This window comes from Oryctolagus cuniculus, chromosome 10 (assembly GCF_051225735.1).
Source record: "Oryctolagus cuniculus isolate XC-2025 breed Fujian yellow rabbit chromosome 10, ASM5122573v1, whole genome shotgun sequence".
NCBI classification, from domain to species: Eukaryota; Metazoa; Chordata; class Mammalia; order Lagomorpha; family Leporidae; genus Oryctolagus; species Oryctolagus cuniculus.
In genome coordinates, this window is record NC_142876.1 from 61,064,821 (window position 1) to 61,086,998 (window position 22,178).

Below are 22,178 nucleotides of genomic sequence, written 5' to 3' on the forward strand. Positions count from 1 at the left end.
CTCACCTGTGTTGTCTGCAAGCTTGAGGGGAAGACTTGAGCGGCAGGTGCCCACAGGTAACCATAGCCTATGTTAAGGCCCATCTTATGTTTAATCATTGGTACCAGGAGCTTTCCAAGCAAGTCCTATGCTGAGACATTGGATGCATTTCTGGAATAGACTGTCTCTAAAACCACAAGGAGGACTTTCAGTCTCTTATTTTGTCGTGACCTTTTCCCTTTCATGTTCAAAACCAAACCACAAAGGGTAATGTCTGGTCACTTTTCTTCTTGTAGCCATCAAGCATTTATGCTTAAAGATGGTTGAAATTCTACCAACAAATCATGAACTCGACTCTTCCTTGTCAGTTTTAAGTTGGTCCTTTATAGGCTGGCTTCTGCACCTTTACAATTGTCTTTTCAATAGGAGAGAATTGAATAGGAGAATTTTAATAGGATGAGAATCTTTAAACAATTATACATGGTGTTTTCCTTTTATCTGATATATCAAAACTCTTATTTCACCCAGTTTTTCTCCAAACCTTCAAAGGGGTCTTCAAACGTTTCATGGAAATGTGGACTCTGATGAGAAAAATTAAGCATCAGCTTCAAAAACTTTTTTACACCCCCAAACTTTTGTTTTAATTCAATTTCCTATAAACTTTTTGAAGTTTCTTTTTTTTTTTTTAATTTGACAGAGTTAGACAGTGAGAGAGAGAGAGAGAGAGAGAGAGAGAGAAAGGTTTGCCTTCTGTTGGTTCACCCCCCAAATGGCCACTATGGCTGGCGTGCTGTGCGGATCTGAAGCCAGGAGCCAGGTGCTTCTCCTGGTCTCCCACGCGGGTGCAGGGCCCAAGGACCTGGGCCATCCTCCACTGCACTCCCGGGCCACAGCAGAGAGCTGGCCTGGAAGAGGGGCAACCGGGACAGAACCGGGCGCCCATATGGGATGCCGGTGCTGCAGGCGGAGGATTAACCAAGTGAGCCACAGTGCCGGACCATGAAGTATTTTTGTATTAGACTTCCACGTGCTCTTGACCAGTGCTCTTCATCAGAAACATAATGGAGCCACAGTATAACTGAACATCTTCTAATAGTTCCACTTTAAAAAGTAAAAAATAAGAGGTGGAGTTAATGTTTAATATATTTTAGCCCAACATATCAAAAAGAATTATTTCAATATGTGAACAATATGAAATTATTAATAGATTATTTTACATCCTCACTTTTAATTCTACAGCTTGGAATCCTGTGTGCATTTTTTTTTCACCTACAGCATATTGCACTTCTGATGAGCCTCATTTCAAGTGCTCAAGTGTTGAGTCATGAATGCACTGGAGAGGGAGGCTGTAATGTCTCTTCCTTCACAGCTCTCAGGAAAATCCTCCCCTGAGAATTACTTTTTTTCCAGTATCTTTACTTCCCATTGGTTTGTTTTTCTCTACCTTTAACCATGCACAGTCCTCCCTTGAAAATCCTTCACTTGAATAGTAACTGTTAAGCTCCAGTTCTCTATTTTCCAAGCTAAGCTCTTTAAACAAAATGTGTGACCTTCTTATTCATTTGATGTTGTTGATGACTGTCTCCACCTGGCCCTGATTGCTTTCCCAGCTGCCACTTGCTCTCCCTTTGCTTCTCCTTTGTGGATTTGTCTCCTCTGACCCTTAATAGAGCACAGCTGGGTTTGGCCAGCAGTTCTTAAACTTCATAGTGCCTGTGGAGGGAGGGCTTGTGAAAACTCAAATTGCTGGGTGGGCCCCGCCTCCACAGTTTCTGGTTTCAGGGTTCTGGGGTGCAGCCAGAGAGTCTGCATTTCAGGTAAGCTCGCAGCTGATGCTGATGCTGTGGATCTGGGGTTTCACCCTGAGAAGCACTGCTCTAAGTTCAGTCCTTGGCACTCTGCTGTTGCTCCCCCCAGGCACCTGCTGCATACCCACGCCCTATTCTTTTGGTTGCCAGAGCCCCAATTTGGTTCAGTGTCCAGGTGCCTTGTGCTTCAGGTGTAGGTAGTCCTCATCAGTTTCCTGGTTGACCTTTCAGTCTCGCCAAATGGGAAATGCAGTTTCTCTGGCCAGTGAGTGTTGCAGCAAATGAGACCTAGGGAACAGGTATAAGCTTCTCGTAGCTCCTCCTATGGAGAACTACAGGGTCCTCCTGAGTCCCCCAAGGGGAACAAGACAAAGAGGCTACACCCCACACCGCCAGGAGACTCAGAAAGGAAAGATGGAAGAAACCACCTTAGGCCTCTCTCCTGTGCGGTGAGCAACAACAAATGCTTGCATCATTTGGGTCACTTGTAACTGGACTTTATGACACTTTGCAGAAAACCCTCCATCCCTGCCTCTGAGAGCTTCTACCTCTTCCTTCTCCAATTGCTGTGTCTCGTTGTTTTGTTTTGTGGTTTTTTTTTTTCCTTAAGTCTGCTTTCAATCCCACTTCTTTCTCTACTGAATTCTCCTTTCCCTCTTTCAAACTGTCTGATTTTGACTGAGAATATTTGTCTCTAAGAAATTTTAAAAAGTGACTTCTTATTTTGTTAAATATGTGAGGATAATAATTACATTTATATTATTACTATACTTGATTTAAAGTTTTCTTTGCTTTATTCTATCGATAACATTTCCTTGGGGTAGTTTAGTTCTTCGGTTTGTTGAATTTGATGCTTCTCTTTGAAGGTGTTGGTTTTCTTTCAAAGTTTAGTGATTCTTGGTTATCTGTTCATATACATTGAAAAACTGGATTGCTGACTGATTTCCTCAATTCAAATAAGAAATCTTGTTGGCTTTTCTATTCATGCCTATTCTGATGTCTGCAGTCTGCCTTCTATCACTGTAGAAAAGCAGGACAGGGGAGATGGCTCTGTCTGGGGCACGGAAGAGCGGATTTTTCCTTAGCTGGAACCTCGTGAGTCCCCACATGAGACTTAATGCAGGGTCAAAACCAGCTTTAAGAGCCCCCTCATTCCATCCCAGGTTCCACTCTACTTCTTGTAAAGACAAAGAAGCAGAAGGACTTTCCATTCATTTAGAGAATAGTCCTTGGATCATTAGCCTGAAGGAAGTATCACGATTGCCCGGGCTCGCATGCGTGACAGGAAGATGTGCCCAACCTACCTTCCTTTTCTAACGGCCGTATCTTAATTACAGACACACTTACTTTATGGCCCTTTCTTGTATGGTGTCAGAGCATATCCCTCAGTTTCTTAGTACCTGATGTGTGTGTTTATTTTCCTTCAACTTTGAAGGTTTATTCTCTTTTGTGCATTTTGGGCTATGGTTTTTTCTTTAATGTGATTTTATGCTTAATGGAACCTATCAGCTTTGTAAGTTCTCTACATATAGATCCTTCATAGTTTCAGTGTGATTATGGATTGATTCTTTATTTGTATTGTCAGTCCCTTAATCTATGCCCATATCTCTCACTGAGTACATTGGGTACACCCTTCTGTAGGACCTCTACTGTAAGCCTCTTTCCAGATCACCCCCTTATGCCTAGGCTATTCAATAGCACAGAAACTAGATACATGTGGCTGCTGAGCTCTTGACTAGAAAACTGTACAAATAGAAATAAATGTCACAAATCTGAACAGTTTTTCACATGAATTACACTTTCAGACATTAATAGTTCAGGTGTATTGACTTCACTATCATCTTAATTTCACTTGTTTGCTTTTATTTCTAAAATGTGACTACCATAAAATTTATAATTGCCTATGTGGCTCAAGTTGGATATACTACTGAGCTGTTGGACAGTTCTGCCCTACATGTCTATAGTAGTCATTCACAAGATAAAATTAGTAGGTGTAGGTGAGGAGGATGACTCGAATATGTGTATAGACTACCATCCATTTTTCAATCTCATCATGAAATACAAAAAAGTGGGAAAAGTTACATTCTTAAACATGGTAAAGTGAATAGAAAATGGAAAGGAAAAGGCAAACTAGAGTATATTTCTTTAGCAGAATTTATATGACTCAGGGGGCATATGGCATAGGAGAGGTCTCAATGCTGCTGTTTTAGGAAATTCACCATTTAAGAGTGGGCCAATGACGAAAAGGGAGCATTTGCAAAAGGAACCTAGATCAATGTTTAAATGTCAAGGCCTAATGTAGTGAAGGTATGGGATTGAACTTGGAGAAATACTTGTCCAATTAAAGTTGCTTCCTCAGTGCCAATAGTAACTGTCAATACACTAGTGATTTGGGAATTACTAGAATACAAGGTATGTTTTTCCCAGTGGAAGCTTTTATCAGTAAATGGTTTTTAAGAGGTGGTGCATAAATATGAGAAGAAAGTACAAATTGGTGAAAAAATTGAGTTGCCCTTGGTTTTGATTGGGATGAACAAAACCTGCTCTTATTCATGACTGCTTATAAAAGATTCTACTAGAGACTGAACTAACTACGTGCCAATGAAGGTTCATCAGAAAAAAAAGTTAGGATAAATGGGAGATTTTATTTCAGGAATCAGCTTGTAAACTAGGGCACAGCCTCTGCTAGGCAATAAAGTGCACTCCAAAGGAACAAAGGGAGCAGCTGTCTTCCCATTCTGATTTGCCATTCAAATAAAGGATGCAAGCTTGCAGGAAAGCTCAGTCCTGATTGGTTGATTTTTTTAAACTGACCACAGTTCACAGTTCATTCATGGCTCGGGTGGCAAATGAGACTTCTGGAGGCTGCTTATCTTGGCAGCTGAAACAGGAACATGCCCGGAAAAGGTCCACAATGTGGTTTCTCCAAGGACCCAGAGAGCCTAGCAGAGCGCATGAGTAACCTCTAGTCAGCAAGTGGCTGATTGGCTCTAGTTTGAATTTTAGGTCTGCTTTGCCACTCTGGCTCCATCTAGAAGGTAAAGCTTTTCTCAGGGCTTAAACATGGTAGGGAATGTAATAAATTCATATTCCAAATTGAAGTCAGAGTACAAGAGCATTTCAAATCTTATGCACCTGGCCAAAGGGAGATTCCTATTGTTTTAATGTTATAGTAATATAATTTAAACAAGGAAAAGCTCTCTTGTAATCAGCTGGAGATATGAATCTTTTTTTTTTTTTGGTCTAAATTGAGGCACACAATGTTGAACAATGCTCCAAAGCATAAGTCACTGTCACAAACATCTGAGCTGGGCTTCAGGTCACTATGGAAACTTATGCTTATTCTCAAGTTGAAGGCCATCAAGAATATTCTGGAGGCCTAGCATAAAAGTTGATTTTGTTTCTAAAATTCTGAAAAAATCAATAGCCAGAAGGAGCTTATATGGAGTTAGAAACAATCTATGGAGTGGATTCAAAATTAGGGACAGCATAAAGGCAATGGCTTGTGTTTCCTGTTGAGCCGTTCAAGCTGCTGGTTTTTGAAGGATGACTTTTGGGATTCAAGGAGAAGAGATCTCTATGTACGAATTTATCATTGATTAAGACAATCCATTAATCAGATATTGGATCAAATTATGAAATATCATCTAAAAGGTATCGAAATGGCAGTATAGAAAGAGCAATAAATTTATAATTCACCTCTACAATGTGTTGATGTGTTTGTGTGATATTCCAGTTGACACCCCACACTCCTTGGAAAAAAAATAACCTCACCTTGACTAAACATGAACTGAGATCAGGTGTTCTTGCAGATGGAGGTGAAACAGCTGATTGGACCCAATTCAGCATACTTCCTATCATGTTGCAAAAAACCTCTAACCATCTGTAGCCAGTCTGAGGAACTGGCACAAGTGATGATCCAACCCTCCTTTTTACCCTCACTGTCACCTTTCTGACATAGAAAGCCTCCCCCCTCAATATAATGAATTCAATATTGTGCATATAATTCATGGATTGCATGTAACATCCTTAATCACTTAATGGGCATGTGTGTTTGCCCCTTTAAAAATATGCATAACCCTTCCCAGAACTTTCCCCAAACTTAATGACCATGACTCTTCTAAAACTGAATTCTGTAAAACTTGTACCTCTCCTTTACTTGGGGGGGTCAAATTTATTTCATTATTTAAAATCACCTCCCTCCTGACTTGTGCAATTCAAATAAACTCCCTGTAGCTCAAACTATTGTCTATGTATTTTCATTGGTATTTGAAGGACTGTCAGGTTTTCTGCCTGATTACACAACTATTGTTCTAGATAACAGAGACCCAGCTATGAAAAAGATAAAATCCCTGCTGCCTTGGTCTTAGCAATGCCATTGTCAGATTCAGACAAATTTTAAGCATACAACTACATGAATAATTATGATAAATAACATGTGTTCTGAAAGAAATAAAAATGGAATAGAAGATGATAGGGTGGCTGGGGAATAGCACTGCAGGCAAAGGGAACAGCAACTACAAGGGGTGAAAGCTCAGAGGCAGGGAAACTTTGTTATATTCAGGAGGGAGAAGGAGGGCCGGAGTGACTGAAATGTCATGGACATGGGTACGTGGGGAGGTAGTAGGAGCTGCGGGCAAGGAAATCACACCCTGCAGTCCACGGTAAGAAGTTCAGGTTTAGTTCTATTTGGTGAGGGGAGCCTTTAGCAGGTTATAATCTGAAAACTGTTATGATCTATTCACCTCACAACAAAATCACTCCAGCTGCTCGGTGGAGAATAGACCATGGGAGCGGACAGTGGGAACTGAGAGGTGAGGTATGAAGCTGTTGTCATAGACTAGGGCATGATAGCAGGTGCTCTCACATGAGGCTGCAGCAAATAAGATGGTGCAAAGAGGTCCATCCAGAAGCACTTTTGGAGCAGAAACAGAACAAAGGAGGTTGTGGAAAGTCAGCATAGAAAAGCACTCCAAGATGATGCCTGCATTTTTGACCTGTGCAACTGATCTATTATGGTGATATCAATATAGGTGGGAAACATGGGAGAGATGTGGATTTGAGGCAAGTGAGGATCCATTTCAGACCTGTTCCATCCGAGATGCTTACTGCATATTCCAGCAGAGATGCTGGAAAATAGATGAATGAGTAGGGAGCTGAGAGGGGAAGCTGGAGCTGGAGATCAAAGATCTGGGGGAGGTCGGTACACTGATGCTATTCGAGTAAGACTAGATGAGATCATTGACAGGCAGAAGTGAAGGCAGTTAGGAACTGAGCTGCCTGGGGCATTCAATGTCCAGGCTCCAGGGAAGCAGAAGGAGAAAGCAAGGGTTCCGAGCAGAAGCAGCCAGCGACACAGAAGGGAAGCCAGGAATGAAGGTGAACCAGAGACTGAGGAAGAGAGCTCTGCAAAAGAAAGATGAATTTACTGGTCCTACGTGCTGAGTGACTCAGGTGTGGAGAGAAACCTGAAACGAGGACTTGGGGAGATGCAGGTCAGTGGGGCCTCATAAGAATTGAGAGTCTGTGCTTGTCCTGGTTCTGCCAGTCCCTATACACACAATGAGGATTATGATAGTAAATGCCTAGTTTACAGGAGCAAAGGAGCAAATAACATACAAGGGTCTTCAAAAAGTTCCCGCCAAAGGTGTAATATGAGAAAACCATGCATGACTTTAATTTTTTCCATAAAAACAAACTTTTATTTTAATTCCACTTCCCAAGAATTTTTAAAAATACACTCATATTTCTGTTATTTTCTACTTTTCAAAGATTTACCTTTCAGTGAATTGTGACTTTTTAAAATCTTTATACAGCCCTTAAGATCATTTTCTAAAGTGAATGCTATTTAGTTCAGTATTTTCTCCTTTTGGCATAGAGATGCATCAATGCATTACGATTTTTGTGTATGCAGCAATGCCTGTCTACATTGGTAGAGAAAATGAGCCTGTCCCCTTCATAGAGGACATTTAATAAGTACTATCTGGGATGGACATTTGGGCAAGCCATGAAGCTGCCAGTTAGCAAGCCTGAACCTCACATCTGAATGCATGGGATCCTGATTCCAGCCTCTCAGTAATGTGCATGTGGGAGGTTGGAGATGATGGCTCAAGTAGTTGTGTTCCTGCTACCCAGGTGGGAGACCTGAATTGAGTTCCTACCTCCCAGCTGTGGAGTGAACCAGTAGACGGGAGTTCTCTTTCTCTCTCTTGAATAAAATTAATAAAAAGTAAACAAATAGCTTACCTTCCTTCCTCAAAACACTTATTGACTGCAATGATGTGCCAGGCACTGTGAGGTCCTGGGAAAATCAGCAATGAATGAGAAACTGATCCAAGCAGAGGCACTTGCTGTGACATCAGCCACTGCAGATGCCAGGACTGGCATTACAGAGTTCTACTCAGAACCATCACTCTCAGGATACAGTAGCCTGCCCAGCAGCCTCAGCAGCACCAGGGAACTTGTTAGACTTGTACATTCTCTGGTCCCACCCCAGGCTCACAGAACCCATAACTGGCGGTAGGCCCAGCAGTCTGGGTTTTAACAGCTGTCCAGGTGATTCTGATGCAGATTTAGGTTTGGGAATCACTGGTCAAGAGGGCAGCAAGCTATCTTCTGGAAAGTTCACTCATGGAAACCTGCTTTTAAATTCAGTATCCGAAGAGAAAACCTAGAATATAGAGGTAATGATAGTATTTGCCATTCTCTGTTTCATTTCTGAAGCCTACACTTGGTTGTTTTGGCTTAAAGCCTATTTGATTCTACTTTTGGTTTCAGACTATGTGGAGTATTTAAAAATTTTTGAGTTTATTTATTTCTGTTATATAAGTAAAACTTTGGAGAGCTTCTGAGAAAACCACTCAGCTGTGCAGATGGATCTTGATATAAATGTATATAATAAATATAGGGCTCTTGACTGCATTGGACTCTTGATTCTATGGGGCAAGCTCTTGTTTTCCTTGCCGGGGCTCCCTTCCATTCTCCCAGCAGATGTTTTGAACATTTGCCTGTTTACTTATTCTGGCTGACAAATTACCGCTTACTTGAAAAACTCTCTAACACTAACCCTGAAAATTTACCCAACACCATTGCATCTCTCTGCCTTTGGTCACGTTTAGATAAAGGAGCAATACCAGCTCTAATCTAAGCACACTCCACAGGGACTCCACCCCTCTTTCTCCTGTATCTTACAGCCTTCTCTGTTCTTTAGTGTCTTTCCTTCAGTATTTAAACATGCTAATAAGCTCTTTCATCTTAAAAGGAAAAGCTTAGTCTTGTCAGGGTTACACATCATTTTTTGGAAGCTGTTGATCTCAGTTTTTAATTTTGTATGGTGAAATTTCTAGCACTTGTATGTGTTTTCCTCTTCTTGTTCCCATTAGCCATCATGTTATGTGGCTCCATGTGGACACTCAACTAATATTAGCTGAATCGAGTGGATGAACATACACCTTAAAGACAACTTGAAAATGCAGAAACTTACAAAAACAAAAGTTAAGAATGAGCTCTTTACCCAAATAAAACTATCACAGATGTTTTAAGTTGTTAACATCTTTATATTTTCATTCTTGGTGTTCAAAAGACAATCGCTTGATAAAATTTTGGAAGGAACATGTAATGTTCGGAGGAAGATTTAGAACCAGTATTCAATTATATGAACATGTTATGGAGAAAAATTAGGGATAATTGAAATTCAAATAAAATACTTTTCTTTAAAACTTTGAATCATCATACTCAATCAAACAGTTATCAGAACAGCTGTTATGTAATATTATGTAAAAAAGGTTTGTTTTTTTTCTCCTTCACCTTGCTCAAATTTATGGAGTTAATAAATACAACAATTGACAACATTTTGCAACTGGTAATGAATAAAACAACTTTTTTTAAAAGAAAAAAATTATACAATATTCATTTCCAATTGTGTTTTAAAAGAGATTGCAGGTGGCAGGAGATAAAAAAAGAGAAAGAAATAACCAATGAATGAACGGTAGTCAGAAGGATGAGATTATATTCTGAAAGAGAAATACCATTTCCTTAATTGTATTCAAAGCAAATTATGACAATGTATTTAGTTACAATGAAAAAGTTTTGGAGGAAAAAACTGACAATTAGAATGGCTTAAATCTCCTGGTCAAAACATTTTAATTGACATGTGCCAAATTTTACAGCCCTTTAATGTTGTGGAGTCACATTAGAAATCTCACTTGTTACCACTTGGTCAACCAACACAGCCAATTATTCGCCCCTAAAAGGAAATATTGTCTTTGATCACTCCTTCTTGAAGATCCAGTGGCAGAAAACCACACGGAGCTCTCCTAAAATTTGGTGGCCACAGGATATTTACAAAATATCCCGTTGCACACATATTCTACCCCATGAGCACTTAATATGTTGCACTACCGACACATTCCAGTGACAGGAAAAGAATATTAAATAAAGAAGGTTCCTTGCTCTCAAAACAAAAAATATATCCAAGGGGTAAACAGTCATTTAGAGCTTAGTTTATTTATTTATTTATTTATTTATTTGACAGGTAGAGTTATAGACAGTGAGAGAGAGAGACAGAGAGAAAGGTCTTCTATCCAATAGTTCACCCCCCAAATGGCTGCAATGGCCAGAGCTACGCCTATCTGAAGCCTGGAGCCGGATGCTTCCTCCTGGTCTCCCATGCGGGTGCAGGGCCCAAGGACTTGGGCCATCCTCCACTGCTTTCCCTGGGTCACAGCAGAGAGCTGGACTGGAAGAGGAGCAACTGGGACTAGAACCTGGCACCCATATGGGATGTTGGCGCCACAGGCGATTAACCTAGTACGCCACGGTGCCAACCCCTAGAGCTTAGTTTTCTAAAGAGATCCAGAATGAAGTGAAGATACCTACATTTGCAGAAAATGGGCACCATATCCAAATTACAGAATTTCACAAGTTCAATCTGTTCTTACAGAAATTCTACCAAAGAAATTAACACAGATGTAGATCTTCAGGTTTTTATTTCAGTAGTGCATATTTACACATTTATATAAAATTAAAATTATTGCTTTTAGTAAGAGTGCCAGCTACCTTCTGCCAACTGTGCTTGCAGCTAGGGAGGTTCTGTCCAAAGATGATATTTATTTTTTAACGTGTTTCATGTAAATGGTCTTTCATGTGTAAAAAAGTAAAGGAAAAAAATTCCAGGATTAAATACACAGAGAAGTCAGCATATTGTTGTGTGAGGATGTGGGCGTTTAATCAGGCCTTAATAATAATGGTGAATTTGATTAATGTTTGCCACTGTAGGTAAAGCAATGCAATATGGTTTTCCAGAGCAGGATGAAGCAAGCGTCTTGCAAAAAATGAAAATGCAGAGTTTAAGACGAGTTAAATACCATTGTATTTAACGAAATTTACCCTTTTCACCTTGTCTTCCTTCACATAAAGATATGATTTCATTGAATGTTATTTTGATAAATGATCAGAGTATTAGTTTTAAACTTCATGGAGAAAAAAATGAGATGATTTCTTTGCATTTTCTTTTTGAACTACAGAGCTGCAGGAAAATATGGCAACAACAAAGCACTGATCTCGGAGTTCTTATTGGAGCCATTAGAATCAATTATGTAACAATAATAATAAAAAATTCTCCAAAGAAAGAATAGCTTGGTAATAAACATATGTTGTACTTTAACTCAGGTACAACTGTCAAATGCTATTTTGCAAAAAAAAAAAAAAAAAAGTCATCACTACAAATTATAGCAAATATGTAATGGGGAGATGTGAAAGATGGGGGAAGAATGTTGGACTAATCAAGTGGTACACTTTTTAGAAAACATGAAAAATGAAGGCAAACAAAAAAGAAGAGATAAACATATTGTCCAGGTATCAGACTGCAAAACAGTAATACTGCTTTTTCTCCCAGTTTTTGATCAGGTTACTCTCATTCAAATACAAGATATGCAGGTTAAAGATTTTTTCCCCAAAACTGAACTAAAATCCCTCTGTAATATCAACTGGGATTCAAGAATTGAATACGAGCCTGTCCCCTGGCTCAGATGTCCCATAGAGTCCTGCCTCTGTTCTAGTCTGTGCTCTCCCAGGTAGGAAATGCTGACATCCAGGTTGGAGTCCTTATCAATTCCTGAGCTGATGGAAGTAGCCTCAGCTCCACATCAGCCCCCTTCAGCACCTCACAGCTGTCCCAGGTTCTACTGTACCCATGGCAGCTTCTCTGGGGAGTTCTGCAGAGGGTGGCCTTGAGCTTGCCCTTCTCCATCCAGACTTCAGGCTTTATCTTTGACCCAGAGCAGGAGCCAGGTTCTGGTCACTGACAAGAACTCTGGAGTAAGTTGTTGACAAGCTTGTAACAGTACTTTCTATGCAAAGCCTTCAAAGAGTTCACAGAAAATACATATTAGGGAACACCTAGACACACATTTCAAAATTTTTTGTAACAAATACATTTATCTCTATCATATAAGAGGATTTATTTATTTGAAAAGTAAAATGTCCAAGAGAGAGGGAGAGACAGAGAGACAGAGATCTTCCATTCACTGATTTACTTCTCAAATGTCTGCAGGAGCTGGACCTGGGCCCAGGCTGAAGTTAGGAGCCAGAAAATCCATTTAGGTCTCTTGCATGATGGCAGGAACCCAAGCACTTTGGCCATCTTCTGTTGCCTCCCAGTGTGTGCATCAGCAGGAAGCTGAATCAGAAGTGGAGGAGTTGGGACTCGAGCCCAGGTACTCTGATATGGGATGTGGGCAAATCAAGTAGCAACTTAACCAATGTGCCCAAACACCTGCCCTTAAAGTTATCTTTTAATTCCAGTTTCCACAGGCTTTTGAAGTCTCCTCTGACTATTTTCAGATGTGGAAGTTCTTTTCATTCTATGAGGCTTCCTTTAGTTTAGATTAAGTCTTTTAAATCAGTGCTTAATATATCTTTTGCATGGCTCCTGTAGAAGCATATTGTACAATCTGATTACTATCAGAGTGCACATACATAAAAGTATACATCAAATATACATAACAAAACATATATATATACACAAAAAATATATCTATGACATTTTTGTTGGTGTATCTCTGAAACAAGTTTCATAAAAAATTAAATGTGTCATTGTTTCTCATAGTATCCATTTCACTTCAACAGGTTTCCTTTTAAGTGCTCAGTTAGTTATCACCCATCAGGGAGAATATATGATATTTGTCCCTTTGGGGCTGGTTTATTTCACTCAGCATGATGTTTTCCAGATTCCTCCATTTTGTTGCAAATGATCAGCCCTTCTCCTGACTGTCAAGGAACAACTTACTATTTTATTCCTTTTAGTATTTTTTTTTTGTTCTACTTAATACCATTGGTTGAACTCTTCAATTAACACACAATTATTTTTGGTGTTTAATTTTAACTGAAAAGTGATCCCTGTTAAATATAAGAGTGAGAATAAGAGAGGGAGGAGATGTACAGTTCGGCACATGCTCCCTCGGACTTACCCCTACTGGTAAAGTTAGAAACATGCCAGGGGATTCCAATTCAAACCCATCAAGGTGGCATGTACCAATGCCATCTCACTAGTCCAAGTGATCAATTTCTGTTCACAATTGATCATAATGATAGGTCTGAGGATCAAAGGAATCACATAAACAAGACTAATGTCTGCTAATACTAACTGATAGAATAAAAAAGGGAGAGAATGATCCAACATGGGAAGCGGGATACACAGCAGACTCATAGAATGGCAAAAGCCCTGAACAGCACTCTGCCCTCAGAATCAGCCCTTAAGGCATTCAGATCTGGCTAAAAAGCCCATGAGAGTATTTCAGGCATGGAAAGCCAAGACACTTTGGCAAAAAAAAAAAAAAAAAAAAAAATGACCTAAATCAAAGATCTCTGTGAGTGAGATCCCAGCAGAAAGAACGGGCCATCAAAGAAGGAGGTACCTTTCTTTGAAGGGAGGAGAGAACTTTCACTTTGACTATGGCCTTGTCTAAATAAGATCGGAGTTGGTGAACTCAAGAGGCTTCCATGGCCTTGGAAGCTCATGACAAGAGCCTTGGGTGATTACTGATGTCATAAATAAGAGTGTCAATTGCTAAATCAACAGCAGGAGTCACTGTGCACCTGCCCCCCATGTAGGACCTCTGCTCTTACTGTGTTGTACTATGAGAATTAATGGTGAAACTACTACTCAAACAGTACTCTATACTTTGTGTGTCTGTGTGGGTGCAGTCTGTTGAAATCTTTACTTAGTATACTAAGTTGATCTTCTGTATATAAAGATAATTGAAAATGAATCATGATGAAGAATGGGATGGGAGAGGGAGTAGGAGATGGGATAGTTGCGGGTGGAAGGGAGGTTATGGGAGGGAAAGCTGCTATAATTCAAAAGTTGTACTTTGGAAATTTATATTTATTAAATAAAAGTTGAAAAGAAAAAAATTAAATGTGTCTTGCCTATTCTATTCTTCTATTTTTTTCTTAATTGGCCAATTGATTAGTATGACACACCCACAAGTGCTTGCAGACTGCATTTGAAAAAAGTATTGCTTCAAGACATACTTTTAAGACTTACTTGTCCATTCATCCTTTGGTAAGCTGAGCTCTACTGAGGATAAGGTGGGAAACTATTAGTGTACCTGAAGACAATCCCAGGGTGATTGTGGAGGATCAGAAGGCTACAAGTTTAATAGTTTTACTACTTATAGTAGTAATGAAAATTAAATCTGAAAAATTCCTCACTTGATCTTAGCCAAAAGGCTAAGATGTGATAAAATCTGGAAAATTCATATTTTAAACATTTTTCATCAAGTAATCCATGAGATTCTGTATTACAGCTATATTCATTTACACAATCTCCCAAACTGTAGAAGACGAAACAAAAATTGTGGGTTCTGGTGTTCTGGCATAGCAGGTAAAGCCACTGCCCGTAACACTGGCACACCATTGGGTGTCAGCTGAGTCCCTGCTTCTCCACTTCTGATCCAGCTCCCTGCTGTGGCCTGGGAAAGCACTGGAGATGGCCTAAGTTCTTGGGGTCTTGCCACCCACATGGGAGACCTGGATGAAACTGCTGCTTCCTGGCTTCAGCCTGGCTCAGCCCTGGTTGTTGCAGTCTTTTGGAAATGAACCAGCAAATGGAAAACCTCTCTCTGTCTCCCTCTCTTCATAACTGCCTTTCAAATAAATAAATAAATCTTAAAAAAAAACCTCCACCATCAACAGTAGAATGGATAAGAAATTATGGGATATGTACTCTATAGAATACTATACAGCAGTAAAAAACAATGAAATCCAGTCATTTACAACAAAATGGAGGAATCTAGAAAACATGCTGAGTGAAATAAGCCAGTCCCAAAGGAACAAATGTCATATGCTCTCCCTGATCAGTGACAACTAACTGAGCACCTAAAAGGAAACCTGTTGAAGTGAAATGGACACTATGAGAAACAATGACTTGATCAGCCCTTGTCCTGACTGTTCAGGAACAACTTACTATTTTATTCCTTTTAATATTTTTTTGTTCTACTTAATACTATTGGTTGAACTCTTTAATTAACACACAATGATTCTTAGGTGTTTAAATTTAACTGAAAAGTGATCCCTGTTAAATATAAGAGGGGGGGGGCACCGTGGCTCACTTGGCTAATCCTCTGCCTGTGGAGCCGGCATCCCATATGGGTGCGGGGTTCTAGCCTTGGCTGCTCCTCTTCCAGTCCAGCTCTCTGCTGTGGCCCGGGAAGACAGTGGAGGATGGCCCAAGTGCTTGGGGGGCCTGCACCTGCATGGGAAACCAGGAGGAAGCACCAGGCTCCTGGCTTCGGATTGGCGCAGCACTGGCCGCAGTGGCCATTTGCGGGGTGAATCAACAGAAGAAAGACCTTTCTTTCTGTCTCTCTCTCTCACTGTCTAACTCTGTCAAATAACAAAAAAAAAAAAATACAAACAAAAAATATAAGAGTGGGAATAAGAGAAGGAGTTGATGTACAGTTTGACACATGCTCAATCAGACTTACCCCTAATGGTAGAGTTAGAAACCTGTCATGGGATTCCAATTCAATCCCATCAAGGTGGCATGTACCAATGCCATCTCACTAGTCAAAGTGATCCATTTCAGTTCACAGTTGATCATACTGATAGGTCTGAGGATCAAAGGGATCACATAAACAATACTAGTGTCTGCTAATACTTATAGAATTAAAAAGGAGAGAATGATCCAACATGGGAAGCAGATTGCACAGGAGACTCATAAAATGCAGATGTCCTAAACAGCACTCTGGCCTCAGAATCAGCCCTTAAGGCATTCAGATCTGGCTAAAAAACCCATGAGAGTATTTCAGGCATGGACACTCTGGCAGAAAACAACAACAAAAAAAACAAAAAAACTATATGAAAGATTTCTGTGAGATCCCAGCGGAAAGAACGGGCCATCAAAGAAGGAGGTACCTTTCTCCGAAGGTAGGAGAAAACTTCCACTTTGACTATGGGCTTGTCTAAATATGATTGGAGTTGGTGAACTCAAGAGGCTTCCATAGCCTTGGCAGTTCATAACAAGAGCCTTGGGTGATTACTGACGTCATAAATAAGAGTGTCAATTGTTAAAACAACAACAGGAGTCACTGTGCACTTACTCCCCATGTAGGATCTTTGTCCTTAATGTGTTGTCCTATGTGAATTAATGGCATAACTAGTACTCAAACAGTACTTTATACTTTGTGTTTCTGTGTGGGTGCAAACTGTTGAAATCTTTACTTAGTATATACTAAATTGATTTTCTTCTGTGTATAAAGATAATTGAAAATGAACATTGATTTGAATGGGATGGGAGAGAGAGTGGGAGATGGGATGGTTGCAGGTGGGTGGGAGGTTATGGGGGGAAAAAGCCATGGTAATTTGGCCGGAGCCGCGGTTCATTAGGCTAATCCTCCGCCTCGCAGTGCCAGCACACCGGGTTCTAGTCCCGGTCGGGGCGCCGGATTCTGTCCCGGTTGCCCCTCTTCCAGGCCAGCTCTCTGCTGTGGCCCAAGAGTGCAGTGGAGGATGGCCCAAGTCCTTGGGCCCTGCACCCGCATGGGAAACCAGGAGAAGCACCTGGCTCCCAGCTTCGGATCAGCGTGGTGCACCAGCCACAGTGGCCATTGGAGGGTGAACCAACGGTAAAGGAAGACCTTTCTCTCTCTCTCTCACTGTCTAACTCTGCCTGTCAAAAAAAAAAAAAAAAAAAAAGCCATGATAATTCAAAAGTTGTACTCTGGAAATTTAAATTTATTAAATAAACGTTTTAAAAAACCTCCAAAATTGGAAAACAAGCTTTTACACAGTTATGAAGCCCTGGTCTAGCTGAGCAGGGGCTCTAGAAGGTAACTAGGAAACTAGGAAAAGCCTGTTTATTTGGGTTTTTGTCAGGGGACCAGGAGCAGTGAGTGCTGATGGTTTAATGATGTCCAACTCACCAGACAGTCCTGCAATGTGCAGGTTTTCAGCTTTTATTAAAAGTACCAGTTTACCTTATTTAAAAAATTTTTCAATATCTGAATCCCACTAAAATTACTTATCAAAACAAAACACTTCAGAATGAATAACTACAAGATTAAAACACTATACTAATAATTTATATATAAATGTAAACATTATATACAGAGATAGATCTCTTTACTCTTATACAGTATAAGAACCCTCTGTCTCTGCTTCCTTTTTCAATGCACTCTCCATCTCCTCTCCTCTGTCACTGATATTCAAACATGTTTCTCCAGTGTCTTGGAAGCAATTGAAAGATCTTGTATCTAACTCTTTCTCTTTCTCTCTCTCTCTCTCTTTCTCTCTCTCTCTGGCTGTTTCAGTTATAATAGTACACAGATGGGACAAAGGTAAGTGACAAGATTTGCACCCTAGCATCAGCTTGTCCCGACTAATTTATTTTTCAAGAGGGAATTATTAAGCACTACTGTACACCAAAAAATTTTGCTGTGTTGAGGTCTCAGCTTCCCAGAAATTGTGAGCACTCCTGGAGCAGCATGGTTACTAAGGGAGGGAGACTCCAGCAAATCACACAGGTTCCCCACAATGTGCACAGGCAGGTGGTGGTGCCAAAGTGCTTTTCCCCACCTGAAGCTGAGGAAGACGCTCTGTTCCCCTGTCTGTGCAGAGACCTAAAGAGTAAACCTTAGGACAGAGGATCTGTATTCTTTTTTTTTTTTTTTTGACAGGCAGAGTGGACAGTGAGAGAGAGAGAGAGAGAGAGAGGTCTTCCTTTGCTGTTGGTTCACCCTCCAATGGCCGCTGCGGCTGTATTGTTAAGGAAGCTCTAGTCTACATTAACAGGGCTTGGTGTCCCAAAAGAATAGCACACAAGAAGCAGGAACTTAATTAAGCTGCTTTTTGTTGTGGGCTTGTTGTGCTCAGCAGTTAACTTTAGTCTCAACAAATCCCTGCCCAGCAAAGTTAAATTTGATAATATGAAGTCATCATTTGACTCTCTCTTTATTCAAGATGAGTAGTCAAGCATATATGGAATATCTAATATATATAAGCTATGTTCCTAGATTCTGTAAGGAGCAGAGAAAAACCTCAGACTGGATCCTGCCCTCAAGCTGCTGATATCTAATTAGGAAAAATAATTTAGAATAACCATAGCAAAAAAAGTGACCTGCCTTTCTTATCTGCATCTCTCAGGGTTCTCCACGGAAACAGAACCCATAGGGTGTGTGTGTGTGTGTGTGTGTGTGTGTGGATATGGGGAGAGGGAGGAGAGACAGGGAGGAAGGGAAGTAAGGAAAGAGAAGAGAAGAGGAGAGGAGAGGAGAGGAGAGGAGAGGAGAGGAGAGGAGAGGAGAGGAGAGGAGAGGAGAGGAGAGGAGAGGAGAGGAGAGGAGAGGAGAGGAGAGGAGAGGAGAGGAGAGGAGAGGAGAGGAGAGGAGAGGAGAGGAGAGGAGAGGAGAGGAGAGGAGAGGAGAGGAGAGGAGAGGAGAGGAGAGGAGAGGAGAGGAGAGGAGAGGAGAGGAGAGGAGAGGAGAGGAGAGGAGAGGAGAGGAGAGGAGAGGAGAGGAGAGGAGAGGAGAGGAGAGGAGAGGAGAGGAGAGGAGAGGAGAGGAGAGGAGAGGAGAGGAGAGGAGAGGAGAGGAGAGGAGAGGAGAGGAGAGGAGAGGAGAGGAGAGGAGAGGAGAGGAGAGGAGAGGAGAGGAGAGGAGAGGAGAGGAGAGGAGAGGAGAGGAGAGGAGAGGAGAGGAGAGGAGAGGAGAGGAGAGGAGAGGAGAGGAGAGGAGAGGAGAGGAGAGGAGAGGAGAGGAGAGGAGAGGAGAGGAGAGGAGAGGAGAGGAGAGGAGAGGAGAGGAGAGGAGAGGAGAAGAGAAAGAGAAAGAGAGAGAGAGAGAGAGAGAGAGAGAGAGAGAGAGAGAGAGAGAGAAGAGAAAGAGAAAGAGAAAGAGAGAGAGAATCAAGAAAGGAACACTCAGTTTTGAAGGTTTGCAAGTCCAAAATCTGCAGGGTCCGCAGCAGCTAGAGACCCAGGAAGGAGCTGACATTGCAGAGTTCTTCCTTCCCCTGGGACTGCCATCTTATTTTCCTCAAGGATTTCAACCAACTGTATAAGGCTCACCCACATTATGAAGGGCATTCTGTTTTACTCAAACATTTAAGTTTACTAACTTAAATGTTATCTTTTTTTATAAGGATTTATATATTTGTTTGAAATTCAGGGTTAGAGAGACAGAAGGAGAGGGGGGAAGGGGAGAGAGAGAGATCTTCCATGTGCTGGTTCACTCCCCAAATGGCCTCAATGGCCAGGGCTGGGCCAGACCAAAGCCAGGAGTCAGGGGTTTCATCTAGGTCTCCTATGTGGGTGGCAGGGGCCCAAGTACTTAATCCATCCTCTGCTGCTTCTCCCACACCATTAGCAGGGAGCCGTATCAGAAGTGCAGCAGCCAGGATTGGAACTGGTGCCCATATGAGATGCCACTGTAGCAGGCAGTGGCTTTTCTGCTGTACCACAACACCAGCCCTAAACGTTAATCTTAATTAAAAAAATCCTTTAGGGTAACATTTAGGTTGATGTTTGGCCAAATGCCCGGGTTCCACAGTCTGTCCAAGCTGATGCACACTATTAACCATCACATTGCCCTGTGTAAAAAAAAAAATCGTCAATCAATTTGTGTATAATTGTGCTGTAAGATGCTTCTGGAGCCAATAACAAATAGCACACTTCCATTGATTCCCCTCCTGTAAGCTTTAACTCACTTCAGTTTGTGTGAGCTCTGTAACCCATGTGTCTCTGTGAATCCTGATCAAAGAGGCTGGTTTGTTGTTCCGTTCCTCTGTCAGGAGTGGAGGGAAGGGAAGCAGTGGAACGAGAGTGTGGCTGGTGTTGGCTCAGGGAGTGGGAGTCACAGGCTTCTCTGGTCAACCGTGGCCTGTGGAGCGAGTATCCTTGGAATGTGCTTGAAGCCTTCCACCTCAATTGCGTTTCCTTCTGCCAGGGCTGTTAGCAGGCCAACTGAACTCTGGCCAAGTTGCCTGCCCATTTCTTTTCTTTCTACTTAAGATAATTTTGTTCTTTCTGAAACCTGACAAACCATCTAGGTTGGAAAGTTCCAAGGAAGGTCCAGGACCATGGGTCTGCACCCGTGTTGAGCAGCAGAGTTCTCAAGGAGAACACAGGGCAAGATAACTGTATTAGGACCTTTCCCGCTAGGGCTTTAACATCTTGTCTGAAGAATTTGGCAATTCTGAGGATGCTTCTGATTTCAAGAGTTTTTAAGTCAAAAAGATATTCCAGAGGACAGAAGTCCAACCTCTTGAGGAATCATCATAGGTTTGCCTCACTGCCAGCTTGGCCACTGATTGCTTTGCTTCCTTATTCAATCAATTGACCTAGTGCTCCTGCTTAGGTTTCAAAGTGATGTTTAAAGAACTCACTACCATGTGGCTCAGTTCACAGTAGCTAAGATATGGAATCCAACCAGGTGTCCATCAACTGATGACTGGATAAAGAAATTATGGTATATATAAACTACGGAATACTACTAAGTGGTAAAAAAAAAAAAGTGAAACCCTATCGTTTGCAACAAAATGGATGCAGCTGGAAACCATTATACTTAGTGAAATAAGCCAGTCCCAAAAAGATAAATACCATATGTTCTCCCTGATCTGTGGTAACTAACAGAGTACCTAAAAGGTAATCTATAGAAGTGAAATGGACACTTTGAGATGGGATGATTTTGAAAATCCCGTGTCATGACTGTTAAGGAACAGTCATTTTTTTTCTTTGTACTATTTGTTGAATTCTTCACTTAGTGTAGGGTTAATCTTATGTGTATAAAATTAATTGAAAATAGATCTTTGTAAAAAAATAAGAATTGGAATAGGAGAGGGAGGAGGAAGAAGGGTTGGAGAGTGGATGGGAGGGAGGGTAGGATGGGAAGAATCACCATGGTTCTAAATTTGTATAAATGAAATGCATGAAGTTTTTATACTTTAAATAAAAGATTTTTAGGTAAAAAATAGGAATGTTGCTTAATAAATAACATATAAAATGAAAAAAAAAACCCTCACTATTAATCTATGACATTGAATAAATTCTATGTCAAAAGGCCTGGCATAAAAATGGGGGATTTATGTTGTTGAAATAGGGAAAAGCCAGTATGAGATTCATCTTATTTTTTGTTTGTTTGTTTGTTTTCGACAGGCAGAGTGGACAGTGAGAGAGAGAGAGAGAGAGAGAGAGAAAGGTCTTCCTTTACTGTTGGTTCACCCCACAATGGCCACTGCGGCAGGCACGTTGCGGCTGGCGCACCATGCTGATCTGAAGCCGGAGCCAGTGCTTCTCCTGGTCTCTCATGCAGGTGCAGGACCCAAGTACTTGGGCCATCCTCCACTGCCTTCCCCGGGCCACAGCAGAGAGCTGGACTGGAAAAGGAGCAACTGGGACAGAATCCGGCGCCCCGACCGGGACTAGAACCCAGTGTGCTGTCGCCGCAGGTGGAGGATTAGCCTAGTGAGCCATGGCACCGGCCAGAGATTCATCTTGATGGTAGGAATTTACAATTTATAAATAAAAATAAATATAAAATCAATATACACAATGAAGTATTTAGCCTGAAAAGGGAAGGAAATCTTGCCAATGAGAATGAACTTGAAGACATTATTCTAAGTGAAATAAAATAACTATAAAGTAATAAATAAAAAGAAAAAACTGTATGTTACTGTTTACATGAAGAAACTAGTCAAATTCCTATAGGCAGAGAGTAGGAAGGCAATTGAGGGAAGACAGAAATGGGGAGTTATGTCTAATGAGTACAGAGTTCAAGTTTTGCAACATGAAAGAATTCTGGAGGTCTGTTGCATAACAATATGAAAATCCCTAATGCTACTGAGCTGTACATATGAAAAGAGTAAAAAGGGTAAATTTTATGTTATGTTCTTTTT

The 22,178-nt window shown here is 41.1% G+C and overlaps 1 protein-coding gene and 1 pseudogene across 7 annotated transcripts in view; both read right to left on the bottom strand.

The window, feature by feature from the left end:
- The window catches only part of DLGAP1 (DLG associated protein 1), a 1,086,743-nt gene that overhangs the window by 505,973 nt on the left and 558,592 nt on the right, over positions 1–22,178 (bottom strand). The gene's annotated exons all lie outside the window — the stretch shown is intronic.
- On the bottom strand, positions 14,433–14,531 carry LOC127492513 (U2 spliceosomal RNA; annotated as a pseudogene).